Source organism: Hemitrygon akajei, unplaced genomic scaffold (assembly GCF_048418815.1).
Source record: "Hemitrygon akajei unplaced genomic scaffold, sHemAka1.3 Scf000085, whole genome shotgun sequence".
NCBI lineage: Eukaryota > Metazoa > Chordata > Chondrichthyes > Myliobatiformes > Dasyatidae > Hemitrygon > Hemitrygon akajei.
In genome coordinates this window covers 833,033-847,448 of record NW_027331971.1, presented here as the reverse complement: position 1 = coordinate 847,448, position 14,416 = coordinate 833,033, and positions in this window count along the sequence as shown.

The window sequence follows — 14,416 nt, the reverse complement described above, 5'->3', positions numbered from 1 at the left end:
ATTAATTATCACAGCCTTGGTCAACTCCGTCAATCATGCAGTGTTCCTTCCTCTTCGACATTCCTTTCTCTCAGGCCTGAATGTGGGGATATTGAATGACACGTCCAGAGACTCTATACCTGTGTCTCTTTGATTACAACAAGGACATAAACCATCATGAGCGTTCTCGTTACACTACTAATGGTTCTCTTAAATTACGATGATCCGGCGAATTTTCTCGCACTGTCCTCTACTCTACTACTTTCCTTTTCTTTCCTTTCGGCATTTGCCTGTATGTTGTACAGTGTAATATTTCTAATATTCAGTCCTTGATTGAATTTGTGCTGCCTCATTTCTGAAGAGTTTGAAAATTAATTAAACACAGCATTTACTGCCCACTTCGGACACGATGGTCGGAAGGTTTTTGATAAATCGACTGAACTTGTTTGACTTGTTCCACTGCAGTGTCGGGTTTTGAACAATGCATTACAGGGTCAGGACTTCCAATCCTCGATATATGTAATGGTGTATCCTGGCGAAATGTCTCGGCTTGAAGCGTCAAAGATATTTCTTTGCATACTACCTCGCCTGCTGAGATCCCTAAGCCCTTTACCTGTGTAACGTCGTGGAGCGTTGTGGGATGACTACCGCTGCAAACCACTGATATATTTGTCTGTACCGTAACTGATTGCATATCTTGCAATGTTTACATTTTGATGTCCAGTTATCATGTTGACGGTTTGGTCTGTGACTATAAAGCCGACTAGATATGTGTGTCAGTGGCTCAGAATATTCACTGCGTGCAGTGCTTTGGTCTCCCCTTAACATCTTTCGGACTGAAACGCATTGCTTGAAGATATGTAATTCAATGCGGAGTCTCTGGACAGAAAATCGGGCTCCTTAGCCGAAGCTGCATTGGGTGGCGATGTAGAATTGTAGGCAGAGAGGCAGGGGTGGGAGTATATTGTTGAAATAAAATAGCAGTCAACAAGAAATTCATGGCGATTCTGTTGTATTGACGCAGGTATATCGCACAGCAATATGCTGATCTATGTTTGGCTTCTACTATGAAGAGGAGGCAAATTTGTCAACGGAACGCAGTGCATAATCATCAAAGTTTAATGTTCAAAGAAACTTTATTATCCAAGTACGCATGCGCTTCCATATGCAACCGTGAGAATGTTTTTTTTTTTGGGCATACACAATAAGCCAAGAAACATGACAGGAATCATTGAAAAACCCGACCGAGCAGGACGGGCAAACAACCAATATGCAAAAGAAAATAAACTGTCCAGATAATAAACAAGCGAAATAATAAGTATAACAATCATCATCATTATCATCATTGTTAAGGAATAATCAATAAATACTGAGAGCATCAAATGAACACTCCTTGACAGTGAGTCCATAGGTAAAGGGAACAGTTCAGTGATCGGGAGAGTGAAGTTGGCTGAATAACTACTCCTGAACTTGGTGGCGTTGGTGTTGTGAATCCTGCAACTTCTTCCTGATGGCAAAAGCGAGAAGAAAGCATGGCCTGGATGGCTACATTCCTTTGATTGTAATGACGGCTGACTCACTCCAGTTCCAATCCCCGGAAGAGGACTGGCTCACGGAACCCCCGTTCTCTCCTCCTGCAGTCAATCCACAGCTCCTTGATCTTTCTGACATTGAGTGAGCAGGTGTTGCAGTGGCGCCAACCAGACAGAATGTAAGTCTCCCTGCTATAAGCTGATCGGTCACCACCGCTGATTATGTCTAAGACAGTGAATACCAAGGGTAGTAGAGTGTAACCAAAGTCGGATTTGTCTGTATTCATGGTAGGTGCCCACGGATAACAGAGAGCCAACAGCTGATAGGGGAGGTGTATGACCTTCCTCAGTTGCGGAAGACGAAAACAGGAAATAAAATATGCCGAAACAAAATAATCTAACAACACGAAAAACAAAAGCAAGGTGCCCGAATGAATGGGAAAAAAGCTAAAACCAGCTGCAATTTTAATTGACTATTTATCAAGGGATTTTGTTATGTAAGCAAAGCTATTTGACTTAATGCAATCGTTTATGCAGGTAGTAATAGTGCTGCACAGTGCAGAGACGAGTCTACCAAATTAGCTATCCCTGCTGTTATCAAACATAATTAAATAGAAAACAACTTGACGACGACAGTCAAAGCGCCATGGAATAAAAAAATGAATCATATCGTGTTGCATCTTCGGGGTATAATTTTAACAGCAGGGATGCTTTTCTTCTGGAAAAAAAAACATTTCTTATGAGTCACGTCGTTGAGAGCCAAAGTTAGCAATCTGACAATTGACTCACTAGTATAATAATCATATTTATTTCATTTGTTTATAGTGTTTAGTCTGCCAAGGTGTGAATTCTATCAGTCTAGATATGTGGGTTTACGGAATGCTGACGAATATAATAACTCTCTGGAATATTTACAACTTCAAACAGGATCCAGTGATGATATTTCTGCTATTTACATAGCAATCCATTCAATGTCAACGCATATTTCATCCCATTTTTCAGCTCCTCTCTGAACTTCCTCTGCGTCAGCCCATAGATGCAAGTGTTGGTGCAGGTACTCACAGACATTAGCATAGCACCACATTCTTGAAAGATGTATATCGGTGTATTGAAATGTTTGTCTGTGAAGGAATAATTTACCGCTTGCCAGTTCATAGAGTGTATGATATAGGGCATCCACAGTAAAACGAAATTACCTGACAGAGCGAACAACAAAATAATAGACTTTCTCCGGCTCTCCACTTCAGGGTCTTTTTGATTTTCAGTGTTACTCCGGAGTCCCTTGCGGACTCTATTTGCCGCTATAATGTGTCTCGCTGTTAAAACATTACGTAGAAGGATTAAACTAATTGGTAATAACGGCGTGGTGATGCTGTCAAACAACTCGTAGGCCTTCCACACTGGTGAAGTGAAGTATTCAGGTACGGGGACGCAACGCCAAGGTACATTGTTAATTATTGCCTGAGGCTCTACAACAAAGTAAAACGGGATGCACCTTCCAAAACCCACAAATCCCACAGTTACTATAACTACGGTCGCCACTGTCTCTGTACAGTACCGTTTCCGAAGGTTTTGACAGCAAATCGCAACATAGCGATCAAATGTGAAAGCCACTGTTAGCCAGACAGAGCAGTCCAGGCTTGCAACTTTAAGCACAAGCGTCAGAGCGCAAACCGGAGTAATGTGCAAGAAGTTGGCGAACGAGTAGAGATTATTAATATTCTGCCCAATAACTGTAATGACAACTACAAAGAGATCGGCTGCAGCCATTCCCACCAGGTAGCGAGTGATACATTTGGAGAGGCCGCATTTTCCGCGGGACAGGATCACAATCGCCGTTAAATTCACTGCAATATAAAGAGAAAGCAGTGATGAAATTTAGAGAAGTTGAAACGAATCTCTTCCACCTGACTGACAAATGAGAAAGATGCTGATTGCACTGAGCACACGCTAATTCCCGTATCGTAACCGACTTTACCGGCTTATGAAGTCAGGATGTAAATAACTGACTTGACTAATGCTTCCTAACGTGGAGATGTAATGAACGGAGAGGAATATGCTATGGTGGATAGGTCTCCTGAAAATATTGCACACGTCCGAATAGAAATAGAGAAATCAGACGCTAAAAGCTTAACTAGCCTTGCGAAACGTGGAAGCAAATGGTTAATGTTTCAAGTCAATACATCTTTCTGCAAAATTAGAAATGAAGTGAAACGTGCTTTTTTGTGTTGCAGCGGGTTTGGGTGAGATAGAGAATACAAATTGATCGTGTACGTCACAGTGACTCCGAAGGTGCAGTAACAGTAAGCAGTGTTCTCTTGTGTATACAATGGACTGTCAATTTGATCCTCAGAGCAAGTTGCTTAGATCCCAATGGGTTAAGAAACTGTGAACACACAAAAAAAGAAGAGACTGACAGAGCTTCAGAGCGCAGAGCTGCCAACTCACCTGCTATTGCGTTTGTTCTAACAGATAAACAAACAAAGAACGAGTTACGTATTAGAGGCGAACGGGCTGCAGTAGGACGGGGAAGCGCGGTACAGGCGGGAGTGCAAGTTACCAAAAATTAGAGATTTGATATACATGCTACAGGGTTGTCGTGTTTCCAGTGTGAAAGAGGTGCTGTCGTTTAATTTTTTGCTGAGCTTCGTTCAAACGGGCCATGTCACCACAGACAAGAGAATATCAAAAATAGAATGGCAACGAATATATCACAGGAAAGGTTATTGCTTTCCCGCTTCCTCGAGAAACGCTCATCCAGTTTTCTTTGGATACTAGTCTGCAGCGACTTGTCTCATTCTCCATCTGATCGCAAAGACCAGACATTTTCTGCTTCATTCACTCAGTCATATACTGCCGTCTGACAGCGGCAACTGACGCAGCTCTGCATTTTACAATCTTTGCATTCATATAACAGTGCTCTCCCTTTCTAACTGTAAAATGTGATTGATGTTTCTTCATAAAATCAAAGTTACCCTCTCTCTCGAAGACACGATGAACACAGTCATTAATAGCCTCATACAGTCCGCTTCGTGTTTTCCGAATGCGGACATACAAATTGATATAGCTTCATCTCCGGGAAGCAAGTTTCTCGACTGACCAGTGCCGATGAAGATATTACGATCCCAAACGCTATGTCTGCTTTTCTTTTCACAGAAGCTCTGCACTCTGCTTCTCCCTCCTAAATCATTTGTTCCTTCAATTGTTCTCCCTCTTCATTGAGTTTGCTTTTGCACTGCTGTGATTGTCCTTTATAAAGCCACGGAGTATCTCTGATCACTCAGATCGCCAAAATGAGAACCAAGGTTCATTTGTCGCTTTGGCCATTTTTCTGCTTGTGGAAGACTTCTTCTTCCTGCAAGTCCAACCAACTTTTTTACTGCGGCTTTTTAATGAAGAGGATTGAACCTGTTTTGTGCCCAGAGCAATCCTCATCTCAGTTGTTTTGTTATGAACAGAGCGGAGACCCGAAATGTGTCTGACGAATGGACACATCGACCGTGTAACCACATTGAGTTAGTTTGGAAGAAAAGTGTCAATGTTAGAGAAATTTAGTTCGCTGTTACGTAGTTGCCTGTCAACGATGAAATAAGGAATAATTTGTTGTGCTGTGAATGATATATTCCGTCCTCCGCAATTCACTGCAAATCAGTTTGGAAGAGCTGTTACGGCTCTAAATGAAGGATTTGTCCCGAAAAGAACAATTGCTTCGATGTAAATGTGGTCTCGGGCAGAGGAAATGAATCCCAAAATTTATACAATTTTCAAGTAGTGTTAGCAATCGGACAAAAAACCTGTATTATCGCCAACTAAAATGGTAAAATTGGTGACTAGACAGCAGCCAGGTCAGTTTGCTGTCAGGGTCACAAGCAACAGGAAGACAAAGCCACAGAAAGAACAATCGATGTAGTGTCCTACCTGGAATGCCGGCCGCTGCAAGGATAGGATAATAGATGCGAGCTACCTCGTAAATTGTTGCATATGCCATCTTCAGTAAGAAGCTGTGAGCAGTTGTTCCAAGTTGTTCCAAGTGGCCTGCGTGCTGGTAAAATACTTATGCAGCTTTGATATAGTAGAACGGAGATCCACTGGGACAATCCGGGCAGCGACTCAATTCTTCAATCAGATACAGCCCACTGAACAAACACAATTAAGTTTGTTTTTGTTCGTTGTGCCATTCTGAAATGCATTTTATTGCTCAATAAAGATGGACAATTCTTTGTGAAACTTGATCAATGTCCGGGTTGCAAGGTTTGTCCGAGACACGAGGTTTCTGTGGCTTGAATAAAGTTCTTCTGCTCATCAATGTTTCTTGGAATTCGCCCCGTGTGACCATAATCAATATAGCAGAGCAGCACGTGGACTTGTAAAATGAGAGAACGGCTTTATATTAGAATCTAATTGCTTCACGCCACGGACTCGCTTCACGGGCTATTTCAGTCCTGAATGGCATCACCGCGGATGTTGTGTAACTTGGAAACATTTCTCAGGATCTTACTTGTCCATTCTGGCATGATTTCTAACGACACACACACGTGGTGTCATGTGTACTTTATAACTAGATAAACTGCAATATATCTCCCCACACAAATAAATCGTTCCGTTGTCCGAACGAACTGAGATCTAGTACTGAAATGATGGCTCGTCAGAGACTATTGTTGATATTTCATATATTGGCTTGCTATTATTAATTTTCAAAATTTACCTGCATTGATTTTGCAGCAGATACTCCTCTGGTTTCCCTATAGTACCTGACTGTTTCGTTCCTAAAATGACATCATCCTGTTCACCTAAATCGCGAAATATTCACCGCCTAGCACTAACATCATTAGGTCCTGTTTCCCTATTTTCAAGGGATGTTTTCTTTGAAGGGACACAGCAATAATCGTTCAGAAATTTGACAGTTACCAGTTGCTTCACAGACAATTACTACAACAGAACAACACGAAGGATGTGTGGATTAGTAAGCAAACGATCACAGTGTACAAAAAGGCCAGACAACAGGCGATTGAACGGGGGCCGGGACAGGGCCAACGGGTTAAATTGTTTTTTCAACAGGTTTAATGACGAGATTTCAGTTCACCCTCTGTAATCTATCCAGAACCCCAGCCCATGCCTCGCCCTCCGTCTCTCTCCAAGGACACCGTACAACCAATGTCCTCAGACACATGGACTGTCACAGCTAAACAGGGAGGGAGAGAGAACAGCAGGCTTCACCCAGCCAAGGGGAATGGCATGGATGGCATCAGCCCGAGGACACGCGATGTGCGCGCTGCGCAGCTCGGTGCCGTCTTTCAATACATCTTTGATCCGAGCCTCAGTCTGGAGAGGGTGCTTGTGCTATGGAAAACACTTTACCTAGTTGCAGAACCCAAGAATATATGTACTACCAGGCCCAGGGACTGCAGACCAGTGGCGCCGATTTCACATGTTATGAAATCGTTAGAAAGACTGCCTCTGACACACCTCCAGGTCATTACAAATCCATAAATGCACCGCTTACACTTTGCCTCCTAAACACATATTGGAATCGAGTACGCCATTATTTTTCTGCTTCAACGGGGTTACACCCATCTGTACGAGCTAGGCAGCACGATGAGAATCATGTTCTTTGATTTCTCCAGGTTTTTACCACGATGCGGCTTGCTTTTATCGCGAGTAAGTTCACGGAGATGCAGGTGGATGCTCACTATTTTCCTGGATTACAGACTACCTGTCCAGATGGCTACAGTCTGTGAGATTCCACAGCTGTGTATCAGCTACTGTGTTACAGCACAGAGTAACCAAGTCCACCTTGTCACCGTCTAACTCGGACTTCCAGATATAGGTTGAAGTCCTGCTACCTGCAGATTCAGCCGTTGTGGGCTGTATCAGATCGGACCAAGAAACTGAATAAAGATGGGAGGTGGACAACTTTGTATAATGGGCCGAATAACATGCTGCTCATTATCACTGAGACAAAAAGTTGTTGTTGGACGCCCTGCATTCCCATCCCCATCAAGGGAGCAGATGTGGTGAACGTTCGGGACTTCTAGTGCCAGGGGGCTCACTTCGACAATTAACGGGACTAAAAAGACAAAGCCGCTGTACCAGAAGGGATAGAGGCAGAGCCGGCTGTACGTCCTTAGGAGGCTCCATTCATTCACCGTCCACAGTACTGCGCTGTAGATGTTCTGCGACCCAGTGGCAGTGACTCTAGTCTGCTGAGGCAACAGGGGAACAGCAGCTGACGCCAAGTGTTTTATAAAACCGTAAGGAAGATTGTTTCTGATAAGGGAATGGAACTGAATTCCCTGGTGGTTGTGTCAGAGCCGTGGAATCTGCAGAAGCTTGAGCAATATGAACAGTTACTCACAACCCCTCCCTGACATACTTGACAAATAGAGGAGCACCTTTGGTAGCAGATTGGGTTCATCGAGCTGCACACTGAACGCCACAGGAAATCCTTTCTCCATGTGGCTATACGAATCTATAATTCCTCCCTCTGAACTATGAATGTTTCTGGTTTCATTGCACATCGGTAGTTTGCACTATTACTTTTTAATGTGCATCTTATAAATTATATCCCTCTGTCTGAGTGACCTTGCAACAATAATTACTTCCGGGATAAATTAAGTCTTATGTTATCTTGTCTTGTTTAATCTCATGCTCACATTCTCTTGTATACTAACTAACTGCTGAATAGAAATGTATTCGTGTCACTGCTGTTATCCTGACGTCATGTATTAGATAATCCTGGACACTCTATTGAAGAGATGGTCATGTATATTTCAACCATCAGTCGATGTTTGAAAACTTTGGAAAAATATGTATCGACTGTTTTACATATTCTACTGGAACAGACAAAAGAAAATTAAGATTTATGCTACTTTTTGTTCTCATTTTATTTCTCTCCGTTAGTAAAGCAAACTCCATCAGAAAGGTGAAGTTCTTTCTACAGATGCTGTTCGAATTTGCAACAATGTTTGGTTGAATCGGAGAGAGGTTGTTCGCTGAAAGTGTGTGGTTTATTAAATTTATTGAAGGGCGAGGATCATCAGGAGTGATCTCCACCCAAGACAACTATGGCAAACCGCCACCTAACTGAGGCTCACCAATCTATGACTTCCAGGATTCTGGGACAGGAGTGACCTATGCAGAAGGATGGATTATTCCAGAATCCCACGGGGACCAATGTCCTGGCGGGGAGGATTGCTAAGGCTTCTGGGGAGAGTTTAAACTAGAATTGTTGGGGGGTGGGAACCGAACTGGAGAGATTGGGGAAGATATGGTTGTCTCACAAATAGAGAAAGCTTGGAGACAGTGTATTAGGGAGGATACGCAGGTGATAGAGAAGGGACGAAGAAAGACCGTCGGTTTGAGATGTGTCTATTTTAACGCAAGGAGTATTGTGAACAAAGTGGATGAGCTTAGAGCATGGATCAGTAATTTGATATGATGTAGTGGCCGTTACAGAGACTTGGCTGGCTCACGAACAGGAATAGTTACTTCAAATGCCGGGTTTTAGAAGTTTCAGAAAGAAGATTGAGGCACTGTTGATCAGAGATAGTGTCCCAGCAGCAGAAAAGGTGGACGTCATGGACGGATTGTCTACGGAGTCTCTAGGGTGGAGTTTAGAAACAGAAAGGGGTCAATAACTCTGTCGTGTGCTTTTTTATAGGCCACCGAATACTAACAGTGATATTGAGGAGCAGATGGGGGAAAGGTGGAATAATAACAGAGATGTCATGGTGGGACATTGTTATTTCCCAAATATCGATTGGCATCTCCCTAGAACAAGGGAATTAGATGGGGTGGAGTTTGTTATGTGTGTTCAGGAAGATTACTTGACACAATTTGTAGATAGGCCTACAAAAGGAGAGACTATAATTGATTTGGTATTGGGAAATGAAACTGTTCATGTGTCAGACCATTTTGAAGATAATGATCATAATTTTATCTCCTTTACAATGGAATTGGGGACAGATAGGAACAGCTAGGATTGAAAAACGATTAATTTGAGTAAGAGGAACTATGAGGCAATCAGGCAGGAACGTGGAACCTTAAATTGGGAACAGATGTTCTCAGGGAAAGGTACGGAAGAAACGTGGCAAATATTCAGAGTATATTTGTGTGAAGTTCTGCATTAGTGCGTTCCAATGAGACATGGAATTTATGGCAGCGTATAGCAACTGTGCTGTACAAAGGCTGTAGTAAATCTAGTCAAAAATAATAGAGCAACTTACAAAAGGTTCAGAGAGCTAGGTAATGTTAGAGATCTAGAAGATTATAAGGCTAACAGGAATGAACTTAAGAAGGAAATAAGGAGAGACAGAAGGGGCCATGAGAAAGCCTTAGCGGGCAGAATTAAGGAAAACCCCAAGGCATTTTTCAAGTATGTGAAGAACAAGAGGATAAGACGTAAAGAGTAGGACCTATCAAATGTGACAGAGGTAAAATGTGTATGGAACCGGAGGAAATAGCAGAGTTACTTAATGAATACTTGCAGCGGACTGAAAAGCTTGAGCATTTTGATATTAAGAAATAGGATATCTGGAGTTTCTGGAATGCATCAAGTTGGATAAGTCCACCGAATGAGATGTACCCCAGGTTACTGTGAGAGGACAGGGAGATTATTGCTGAGCCTCTGGTGATTATCTTTGCATTATCAAAGGAGACGGCAGAGGATCCGGGGGATTGGAAGGTTGCGGATGTTGTTCCCTTATTCAAGAAAGTGAGTACAGATATCCCAGGAAATGATAGACAAGTGTGTCTTACTTCAGTGGTTGGTGATCTAATGGAGAAGATCCCGAGAGGCAGGATTTATGAATATTAGGAGAGGTATAATATGATTAGGAATAGTCAGCATGGATTTGTCAAGGGCTGGTTGTGCCTTCCGAGCCGGATAGAAATTCTTGAGGATGTGAATAAACACATTGATTAAGGAAAAGCAGTAGATGTAGTGTGTATTGATTTCAGCGAGGCTTTTGATGAGGTACCCCTTGCAAGGTTTATTGAGAAAGTAAGGAACCAGGGATCCTAGGAAACATTGTTTTGTAGATCCGAAACTGGCTTGTCCACAGAAGGCAAAAAGTGTTTGTAGACGGATCATATTCTGCATGGAATTTGGTGACCAGTGGGGCGCCTCAGTGATCTGTTCTGGGACTCCTATTTTTCGTGATTTTCTTAACTGACTTGGATGAGGAAGTGGATGGATGTGTTAGTAAGTCTACTGATGTCACAAAGCTTGGGGTTTTGCGGATACTGCAGAGGACTGTTAGAGGTTGCGGGGATATTGATGGGATGCCAAACTGGGTTGAAAATTGGCAGACGGATTTCAACCCTGATAAGTGTGAAGTGGTTCATATTGGTAGGTCGAATATGTTGGCCGAATATAGTTTTACTGATATGACTCTGGGCAGTGTGGAGGATCAGAGGGATCTTAGTGTCCGAGTCCATCGGACGCACAAAGCTGCTGCGCAAGTTGACTCTGTGGTTAAGAGGGCGTACAGTGTATTAGCCTTTATCAATCTTGGAATTGAATTTAGGAGCCGAGAGGTAATGTTGCAGCTCAATAGGACCCTGTTCAAACCGCACCTGGTGTACTGTGCTCAGTTCTGATCACCTCACTACAGGAAAGATGCGGAAACCATAGAAAAGGTGCAGAGGAGATTTACAAGGACGTTGCCTGGATTGGGGAGCATGCCTTCTGAAAACAGATGGAGTGAACACGGCCTTTTCTCCTTGGAGCGACGGAAGATGAGAGGTGACCTGATAGAGTTGTATAAGATGATGAGAGGCATTGATCTTATAGATAGTCAGAGTTTTTTTCCCAGGGCTGGAATGGCCGCCACAAGGGGGCACAGGTTTCAGGTGCTTGATATTAGATGCAGAGGAGATGTCGGTGGTAAGTGTTTTACGCAGAGTGTGGTAAGTGCGTGGAATGGGTTGCCAGCAACGTTAGTGGGGGCGGATAAGATAGGGTCTTTAAAGGTCTTGGATAGATGCATGGAACTTACCCTAGTTAGTTCTAAGGTAAGGACATGTTAGGCACAACTTTTAGGCCGAAGGGCCTTTATGCTCCTATAGGTTATCTATGTTTCTGTTATTCCTCTCTCACCTCTTGACTAATCGAACAGCACTGGATATTTGCCAGTCCTCCGGTAGCACAGATACGTGAGGGAGGTTGTTCCATACTCGGTCATAACAATTAATTTCTTTCTTTGGTTGAATCTTAACTTCTTAACTTCTTACGGAGGGCAATCTGAAACTGAGGTCGATCTGACTGGAGGACCCTCTCATTATCTCCGCCATCATTATACATTATGTCTGTATGTATGGATGCATGCATTTATTAACTACTTCATTTGCTTGTTATTTGTCATTTGAGACAGAGCACTGTAAACGCATTTACGGCTCTTCAAGCCGCGCCGACCACTAGTTCTCCGAGCTAACCCTATTGCGATGTCAGTACAATTGAAAATAACCAATTAACCAAACAACTGCTAAGTGTCTGGACTAAGGAGAAAACGGCGGCAACCTGATAAAAATCCTCGTGGACACAGTGAGAACGCACAAAGACTGCTTAAGTAATTTCACCATCTGTCTTTTTTTTCTAATTGAGGCTGCTGTTTGCCGTAAATATATCCTTGACCTGCCCCAGATTAGGGGGTGACTGAAGAGTGTATAGCTGGTCTTTTGTTGACATGAATTATGCTATTGAATGATTTGTGTTCACCTTAGATAGGGCAGTCCGCCATGTAGTTCCTGCAGACTCTGCAGTCCTGATACATTGAGACGCAGAATCCCAAACCGGTATATCCAAAAGGCGAGTTTAGATATACTGCAATCCCAATCTAAACGACTTGCTTATCTTCCCCAGAAGTACAGACTGTGCAGGAGAGTCATGCTCAAACTCTGTAACTCTATCTCGTTCTCCTTGTACTTGTTCGTAACACCGGTCACTTGTGTACTGACAACATATTTCGCCGTAGACTTTCCCGTCGCCTTCAGATGTTTGATTTACTGGTCGCTAAGGAGAGTTAAGTGATATTTTCTAAAAACGCTCAAAACACTGTATTTCTATCCCTACTCGAAAATCATCTGACAGCATTCACACCCCATCACCGTACAAAAATGCACACAATTATACCACATGTGAAGCGTAAGCGAACTGCAATATCCTTGTGGCTCAATATCCTTCTGCCTGGAATGGAACTCTCATACTCCGCCACTCCTGAGCACCCGAACACCGACATGTTCGCAGGAAAACTATAGGAATTGTGGTATGTGGTGAGTGAGGGCTGTGTTGGGGTGGGGGGGGGTGAGGTGGATTTTCATTTTATATATCGAAAGCCGCTTCTACAATGCCGGTAATCGACTGGCCCGTTTCAAGACAGCAGTAGTTTTTTTTTTAATTTCATCGGTTGCCTTGTGTGTCAGGGTATCGGTGTCCGGGTTTAGATAGTTCAAGTGTATGTGCACTGCACATGCAGAAGGCTGGACCTCTTTTTCTTTTGCCTCTAGGGTCTTCTCTCCAAGCTGAGCTCGCGAACAGTGCTGTAGAACCATTGGGACCGTGTGCCCACACGCACTCTTAGCAAGGTATATTTTGTAGAATGTTTAGATTTGCAGCCTGTGTAACTAGGGGACTTCGGTATTTGGTGGAATATTTAATTGTTTATAAACAATGAATAATATGCTTATTCGTAATCAATGACTTCTGTCTCACGCACCAAACCCCTGAGCCTGCTTCCACGTTAGATGCCGTTAATTCTATAACGATTATATGCAGAAAATCTGAAAACATAAACACAAAATCCTTGCCAAAGCAGACTGCAACAGAGAATTTGTGATTGAGCGGCTGATATAGATTCTTAAGCGCAATGGGTTTTCACTTCCGTACCATCTGTCTACTGTTTGTGTAACTGATACAATCTTGCTGAGATTCTAACAGCTGCCGTGACCTCTCTCTTCACCCGCCGTGATCATTGGAATTATGATCATGAATTAATATGCTGCAGTGAGAATCGCAGTGAAAAATCTGCCACCTACTCTACTGAATTGTGGAATCCATCACTCTCACTAAAACAGATTACTCTGGAAACAGCCTTCTTCGTTACAAATAGGAAGGAATTGTCTCAATCATAAACGATTAGGGATTACATTTTATTTACTGAACCTCCCATTTAGTGTGAACACATACATAACCCCATTCTTCAGCTACTCCCTGAATTTCCTCTGTGTTAGGCCATAGATACACGTGTTGGTGCAGGTACTGAGGAACTCCAACATATACCCAAGCTGCTGTAGGATGTAGACCGGTGAGCTGTAATATCTGTCTGTGTAGGTATAATTTACAGCCTGCCATTTCATTGTGTGTATGGCATTGGGTGTCCACAGTAAAATGAAATTGGCTGACAGAGCGAACAACAAAATCATTGACTTCCTCCTTTTCTCCACCTCTGGATCCTTCTTATTCACATTACTTTTGAGGAGGTCCCGGCGAACTCGATTAGCAGATAATATGCTTCGAACAGTTAAAGTATTAAGCAGCAGAATTAAGCAGATGGGTAGGACCGGAGTCACAATACCGTCAAGTACCTGGTAGGCTCTCCAGAAAGGTGATGTAAAATATTCAGGAGCGGCGTCGCATCGCCTTGGGTCCACGGCAAAGTAGAATGGAATCGCCCTCGCACAGCTTCCTGCACTCACTGCAGTCACCACCACAGTCGCTGTTCTTTCGGTGCAATATCGCTGCCGCAGGCTTTGCCAGCAGATGGCGACATAGCGATCGAATGTGAAAACAACCGTGAGCCAAACGGAACAGTCCGAAATTGCGAGCCGCAGAACAAGAATCACAGAACAGACCGGTGTTATGAACAGGAAATCAGCGAACAAATAGATAAAATTAATTTGAAGCATTA